We start from the raw sequence: 8,607 nt of genomic DNA on the forward strand, positions 1-8,607 counted from the left end.
CAGAAAAAGTCTCAGGGTGCACTGAGGTCAGCTTCCTCCTACTTGGCAACTGAAAACTTTTGCATTCGGTCAGGGAATTATTAGAGTTGAGCTAGTGAAGGTCACTATGTTAATACAGATTCATATTTGGCTGTGTGGGTGGAAGGCTCAACACAGGGACAATGGTGGCCATCAATCCAGCCTTCTCCTTAAAGCCACACAACTCAGTTTCTCCCTGTATGTCTCATCACTCCCCAATCTGTTATCCCTCCACCAGAGCCCAAGGTGAATACCTTTAAGTGAAAATTTGTACCTGATCTCTTTGAAGGGAAACCTGGGTTTCCCCTAGCCTTCTATATCACTCAGATGGATGGAATTCTCACTTATTTTCACAGCCAGATGCTATATGGACTCCTTTTCTGACATTTGTATTCAGGGCTGGGAAGCCGAGCACTCTCACTCCTCAGGGAGGACCTCTGCGACTGAGATATCTTTCTAGATTCTCAACATCCATGTGATGTTGTGGGGCCAGCTGTTTTCACATCTCTACCTGTCTTACCAGACTCTGGCTTCTTTTGTATATACTTAATTATAGGACTTTTGTTAAGTTAGTCTTTAGATGAGTACAGGCAGTCCTCGAGTTATGTTGGGCTCGATGTATGTCATTTCGTGGTTATGTCACTATATCTATATATATCTATATCTATATCTATCTATAGATAGATATATAGATAGATAGATATAGATATAAAGTTCTGTCATTTTGACATATGTACATATGTGCTTTATATTTTTTTATTATTTATTTACCACAAGTAAAGGTAAGCAATTGTCATATTTCTTTTAATTTTATTTCATTGTTTCACTTCATTATTGCTGTGTATGTCCTCCATGTGAGTGACATAGGTGCTTATGTAAGTGGGTTCTGATTTATGGCGAAAATCGAAAATCACATTGCTGAGTCACAATGCACTCTAGGAATGGATCTCTGATATAACCCAAGGACCTACTATATCTAGGTTGATTTTTCTATAATTTTAATTTTCATGTGGCCATGGCAGGGAAGTAAGTACAGTGTCAACCTATTCTGCCATCTTGACCTATATAAATATTTTGAACATATATGGACAACAGTTAAACTGTATTAATGTCTTCACTAATTCTACTATTTGTGTTCGTTCTTGGGTAACTTTTTGTTGTTGTTGTCAAATGATCTCTAATTGAAACATTTTACTTTGTGGTTCACAACTAGCTTGGTATTCCACTGCACCACTGTTGATGTCATCTATGATGTTATGAGGCTAGTGGCCATAAAAATTGCAGCCCACAGACTGGGCAGTCCCCAGGATCTCTTTAATGGTTCCAGAGAGTTCTCAAGCTAGAGATTAGTGTTGCATTTGCTGGGCAATGATGATAATCTCATCAAAAGTGACATTTCTACTGTGCTTAATTGTGTGTTTTTGTTTGTTTGTTTTTGTATATGCTTCTTTCATTTTGTGGTGGTTTTTTTAAGGTTTTGATGATCATTAGGGCAGGGAAAGATTGCACTATCTCAATCTGGGTCTGTCTGTTCTGAATGGTCAGTTTCACTGTAGTCTTCAGACCCTTCCAATAACTGGTTGCGTTGGTGATGTTACCTCCAACCTTTTTTAGAGAGAGGCCCAGGGGATCAATCTTGAGTGCCAGGGCAGAGGTGGCACCCACTTTCCCACCAGTGCACCTCCAAATGTCATTGGAGTCAAACTTTGGAGGCATGGTGAAGGTAGCTGGTGTCAGATGAACCCAAATTTGGAAAGGCTAAAGAAAGTTGAACCTAGGCCTTCTCTGAGCAGAAAGCCCAGTTGTGAGTTAATTTCCAATTGACTTATTATTCACCCCATTAATGGCTGAATAATAGGAAATTGTATAAATATGTCATAACTTATTTAGTCAGTCTAATATTAATAGGCATTCTGTTCTTTCAAGTCTTTTACTAATGCAATTAATGCTGTGGTGGACATCCTCATATTTATGCCTTTTGAAGGTATATTGATAGGATAGATATCTGAAGTCAAATTGCTGGGTTAGAGAATATTGCATTTTAAAAAATGTATTTATTTATTTATTTATTTGAATTTTTAATTTGATAGTTATTCTGGTCCTATTAAAAGGACTCGGTCTGTTTGTGCAAGTAATATCTGGAACAAGCAAAATCCCAGCCTGTATCATTGGGTGCCTGCTTTTCGTAGTCATTCAGACACTACCCATTTTATTTGTTCACTCTGACCTGCTTGATGATATTTATCAATATCTTATCTTTCCTATTTCTGCCCCTCAACTTCTCCTCCTGTCTTAAGATTTCCTTGCATAACCACTCATTTTAGATCTATTTTTCCTTTAGACAAATTTCACTATTTTATCCTTCAAGATCTATTTCTAAGGACTTTAGGAACATCTCCCATTTACTATTCTTGTCTTGTGGAACTAACTCTCTGGGATGTTCTCCTTCTTAACCTTTATATTATGGGAAAATTATCAGACAGTATTTAAAGGTCAATTTCCTTCTTCGTTATAGATATGGGTCTGCATATTTATCTATCAGCTACTAGGATGAAGCTGTGTTCACACATACCCTACCTAGCTTAATAGAGTTCCATGATGCCAGCTTTAGGAACTAAATGCTGCTATATACTCAGCCATCATTTACAATGGAGTAAAGAAAGCTTATATTCTTTTCTTTCTTGTCTCCTGAATGCCTAGAAACATGAGTTAATGAAGCTTAGGCCTTTGGTACACTCAGAAATCACCTGGGCTTTAAAACTAATCTGAGAAAATATTTGATAGCCAAGTTTGTCAAAGGAGAGTCAATATACTGTCATTGAGGACAGGAGAGACTCAGGATTCTTAAGCTGCATGGTAGACCAAATCCTGGTCAAGTGAACCCAGATATCCACTCAATTCATACTTATCATTGTGAACAACCACCACTGGTATGTATTTCTGATTGGGATACCCATGACCCTCAAGATGACCTCATAAATAAAAATATAAGAGGGAATAGCTGGATACTGCTGCCAATTTCCTACTGCCCAACCCACCTTGCTTCTGGACTTCACCTTCCTGGAATCTAGAGCTAGCTTCTTATTAAAGGGAAAAGTCTCAGTGGGTTGAATATAGATGGAGGGGTTAGATTAACATAAAATAATTTGCTAGAGACAGAAACCCATGGCATTGATAATAATCATTATCTTAAAGTGCCCTATTTGGTGGTGTTTGTATGTGTGTGGTATTGTCTTCCATGCTGATGTTCTCTCCAAGAACCCAGCATTACTCAGTATACTCCATGTCCTTAACGTTAGCATTCTGGAAGCTTACAGTTCCTTATGTCCAATACAGCATGGGAGAGTGTGAAAAATAGTGGGTGTAGAAGTCATAATTACTGTGAAAATAGGTATTTGTAGCTGGATTAATGTAATAAATTGTGGGAAAACCCAGTGAAAAGATGAAACAGCAGAGGTTGTCTTCTAGTTAGTGCTTTGTTGATATTCTCAATATGACATCTATATCTACCAGCATTAGGTAATTAACAAATAGATACTAATGTGAAGGTCCTTGGACAGGAAATCTAAATTCAGGGGGGTAATTGAAGACAATTATCAGAGATGTTGTAGCTGAATAATTTAGAACCAGAAGATTCTTTTGGTAAACAAAATAATCATAGCTGGAGAAGATAGAGGTGGTGCTGAATATGCAATGAATGATATATATTCTAGAACATCTGCCACAACAAAGAATTTGTGGAGTTATGAAAATGTAATATGCAAAAATAGTTTACTGTGAGATGTTATCTCAGATGTGTTTGTAGATATGAAGTGAAAGCAGAAGGCTCTTGGATCTTGGAAACAGCTATCATAAATAATTACTCACTGAAGATACTGTGTCAGAAATGGAGCCACTACTAAAAACCATGTTCAAGGTCTTGACTTGTATAGAGCACATAGCCAACAGTATGGGACCATGGTACAAGAGAAGTACTTGCGTATGAGTCTCTTCAGCTGGCGAGTATAATCACCAACTCTCATACAGTAAGCAATTCCAACATTCTTTAGATCTTGTGGCAGTGGTCCTGGATCTCATACAGGTGCTGCTATGAGCAGACATACATCTGCAGCCTACTCTAGTTGCAGATTGTAGTGGTGTAGGGCTTAGAGTCTAAGATACCTGAATCTAAAACCTTTTCAAACTTAAGCAAGTCACTTAATCTCTTCAAACATTAGTTTCCTCATCTCTAAAATGGGGATGGGATGATAATAGCACTAACCTCAAAGAATTTTTATGATTTAAATAAAATAATTTGGATAAAGAATTTATCCCAGTGCTTGGCACACAGGTTTAACATTAGTTATTAGCTTAGTTGGGTCTGGATAACCCAGAAAGTCTTTTGGAGTATCTACCAGTATAGGGCTGTCTCCATCTTTCTTCCTTTCTCCAGTTTTTTTTCCCTCTGAGGTAATGTTAGATCTGTTCCTCTAGATATTGGAGCTCTGTGGCACTGAATTTACATTGGAGTATATTGTCATTGGAACATACACTGACCACAGGAATAGGGCTAGGTTGAACTGCATCTGCAGAGAGTGGGATATATGTGGGCAATCCAAGAGGCAGTATACTATGAATAAATTAAAACCAAAGAAGATCATTAGTCAAATCTAGATGTCAGTACATATAAGCTGGGTAGTGTAGGAGACTCTTTGATCCAGGAAACAGAGTGGAAAGTGGGAAAATTACTTAAGAGTTGGTTATAACTTAACTCTAGCATATACAAGTTTATTGGCCTTGATCATCTTAATTAAACCTGGTTTATATTCTGGCTCAACCACTTTCTAAGCTGGTGGTCTTGGAGTAATTATAATAGTTAATTTTCTTGTCTACAGTTTTCTCATCTGTGAAAATAAAGACAAAAAGAACACACAAGTCATGTAGTGCTTGTGAGAATTAAATATGGTAATCTCTATGAAGTGTTTAGTGTATATAGTATATCGCATACAGTAAGTTCTCAATAAGTGTTACTTGTTGCTGCTAAACAGAGGACAGAGAAGAAACAGAATTCCATGAGAAGTGAAGCATCCACATAAACATGTTTTATGTGTAGCATGATGATAGCATGAGCAAAAGGAGCTAGAAAGGGTATTGACTTAGCTTATGTAGACAGAATGTCCCCCCAGTTGTTCTGGCTGCCCGATATATAAGACTGACATATGAAAACAATTCACAATGTGTTTCTCTATATCTAAAATAAATATTATAAACTGCTCAAAAAAGATGACTTTCTTCATGTTGGAAGATTGGGCTGCTGGGTTAGTCTCAGTTGCTCTAGCCCCGTGGTCGGCAAACTGGTAGACTAAATGTTACCGTGTAGTTGGAAGCTGTAAGGATTAGGCAATTGGGGCATACTGTGTGCAAAGAAGTAAAGGGTAGTATATGATAGTGCCCGGCAAATTCATTAGTCAACAGAGTGGCAAACCACAGCTCACGAGCCGCATGTGGCTCATGAGCTGCAGTATGCCAACCACTGCTCTAGCCTATTATAGTCTATGAGTATCAGTCACGGGTGTTGGATAGCCTTGAAGTAATACCTCTATGTTTCTAGGTTAGCCTTAATGGCCAGTGGTACTTATACCTTCACAAAGTTGCTAGAAAATGAGCAGAGATATTACATTCTTAAAGAAGCAGGCACAGAAAAGGAATGTAGTACAGTCAGAGTCCCCTTAAATAATATAGGCATTCATATGTTGTTCTTGATAATATTGATTTGGGTGGTGTAAGACTACTGAGGTCTAGGATGCTAGAATTAAGTCAGAAATGAAAAGTTGTTCCAGCTGCTAGAAGACTCAGGACATTATGACAGCCACATATATCCTTTTCTCTTTTGAGAAGGTTAACTTGGAGTTCAATGAATTTGGTAAAATTGGGTGGAAGGCAGCAGTGATACTCCACAAATTTTAGATATCAATAGACCACTTTGGTTGACCCGAGGGTCACAGTCTTGTGTGACTGGTACTTTGTCTGGCACCATGTAGACAACTTGGGTTGGCAGGCTTTGGTTTAAGGTAGTCACCTCTGGAATTTTCAAGGTCTTCCCAGAGGTGATGCTGCTTGAAATGGTTTAAAACTACCTTTATTTGTGGCTCTTATTAATTCAGTCCATGGGAATATATTAGCATATCCTCTAAGTAGATAACAAACTTCTGTCAACAAGGTTGTATAAAATCTGGGTTCAGCCAACTATGGCTTGTGGATCAAAATAAGCTACTTTTTGTTTGGCCCACAAGTTAAGAATGGCTTTTATAGAAACATATTTGCAATTTATTGAATGTAAGGAATTCTAACTTTGGAACCAAATTCAGTGAAATATTGTTTTTAAAAATCAATTTTCTAATTATTAGATCTATAATATTAAAAATTATACTTAATCATTATTGTATTTGAAATTTTGTCAATAAATGTTTATGGAAATTATTTTTCTTTCTTATTATATAAACACCTACATCATTTCTTTGAATTTGCTCTTGGCTTGTAAAACCTAAAGTATTTACTATCTGATCTTTCACAGAAAAAAAGGTTTCCACCCTATGTAAGATAATAAAAGTAATAATAAATAATGCCAGCTAATATTTATAGTGATTATTATATGTTCAGACAGCATATAAAAAAGTTTACATGGATTATCACTTTATTCCTCACAATAGTCCTATTGCCATAATTCTGGTTATATTCATTTTGTGGTCATTAAAACCAGGAGGCAAGAGCTTACAATAGAGTAAAGATAGTCTCTTCAATAAACGGTCTTGGAAAAATTGGACAGGTACACCCAAAAAAGTTAAACTAGACTACCAACTTACACCATACACAAGAATAAACTCAAAATGGATAAGAGACTTAAATGTAAGATGTGAAACCATAAAATTCTAGAAGAAACCATAGGCAGCAAAACCTCAGATATTTCTTGTAGCAATATGTTTGCCAATACATAACCTAGGTCAAGGGAAACAAAGAAAAAAAATAAACAAATGGGTTTACATCAAAATAAAAAGCTTCTGCAAACCATCAACGAAATGAAAATGAATCCCACTAAATAGGAGAACATATTTGCCAACGATACATCTGATAAGGGGTTACTTTCCAAATATATAAAGAACTCATACAACTTAACAAATGGAAGACAAATAATCCAATTTTAAAAATGGGCAAAGGACCTAAATAGATATTTCTTCAAAGTAGACATACAGATGGCTAAGAGATATATTTTAAAATGCTCAAAGTCACTAATCATCAGAGAGACGGAAATTAAAATGACAATGAGTTATCATCTCACACTTGCCAAAATGGCTACCATCAACAAATCAGCAAACAACAAGTTCTGGTGAGGAAGTGAAGAAAAGGGAACCCTAGTACACTGCTGGTGGAAATGCAGACTGTTGCTACCACTATGGATAACAGTATGGAGATTTCTCAAAAAATTAAAAATGGGACTGCTATTTGACCCAGTGATTCCGCTTTTAGGAATATATCGTATGAATTATGAAACACCAATCAAAAAGAATATATGCACCCCTATGCTCATAGCAGCCAATTTACAATAGCTAAGATCTGGAAACAGCCGAATTTCCCATCAGTAGATGAGTGGATAAAGAACTGTGGTACATTTACACCATGGAATACTGTGTAGCTGTATTCAAAGAAGGACATCTTACCCTTTGAGACAGCATGGTGAGAGTGTGGGGGGGGGGGGAAGGGACCTGGAGAGTATTATGTTAAGCATGCTAAGCTAAATAAGCAAATCAGAGAAAGACAAGTATCATATGAACTCACTTATATGTGGAATTTAATGAACAAAATAAACTTATGAACAAAATACATCCAGAGACATGAAAGCATGCAGCAGACTAATGTATCTCAGAGAGAAGATGAGAGGTGTAGGAAGAGATAAACCAAGAAAGGTATATGCATATATGCATACCCCATGAATATAGACATTGTGGTGAAGGTCTGGGGAGGGGCTGGTAGTGGGGAGAAGGGGGGGGGCAATGTGCAAGGGGAAGAGTACATCTGTAATAGTTTCAACAATAAAGATATATTAAACAAAACAAACAACAACAAAACCTGAAATACAGAAAATGTATGTAATTTGCCCAAGGATACAGAGCTAGAAAGTGGTGGATACAGGGTTTGAATTCACAATCTACCTCAGAAATGCACAATGCCAATCCATATACATATGGATCAGGTATCTTTCAGGTTCAAAAGCTGAACAGCACATTCAGACTGGTCAAGGCACATATGATAAGTCTGATTTTTTTGGAGCCATTGTACTTGGATTTAAAATAAAAACTGAGGTAAAGTCAGGGATTGGAGGGGGATAGCAACCTGGAAGGGAAACAATGAAATTTGCTATGAAGTCCCTACATGGGTTTGACTTAATGGGAACACCTGGGGTAATTTGAGACCCAGGGGCACCTGTGGGCATGCACAATTCCTGTCACAGGTTTCTCCTGTTAGCTGCTAATCTGTTTGTCAAAATGATTTAAAGGATCTACACCTTAAAATGTATAAGCCTGCATCTTATTTTTTTCAAAGTGAACAAAGATT

At 37.0% G+C, this 8,607-nt stretch overlaps 1 pseudogene across 1 annotated transcript; it reads right to left on the reverse strand.

Moving 5' to 3' along the window:
* Positions 1–1,184: 1,184 nt before the first annotated feature.
* On the reverse strand, positions 1,185–1,734 carry LOC311614810 (large ribosomal subunit protein uL11-like; annotated as a pseudogene). The gene has a single exon. The product of its transcript is annotated as a large ribosomal subunit protein uL11-like (transcript).
* Positions 1,735–8,607: the final 6,873 nt, after the last annotated feature.

This window comes from Pipistrellus hanaki (assembly GCF_964339955.1).
Source record: "Pipistrellus hanaki genome assembly, chromosome: X".
Lineage (NCBI taxonomy): Eukaryota > Metazoa > Chordata > Mammalia > Chiroptera > Vespertilionidae > Pipistrellus > Pipistrellus hanaki.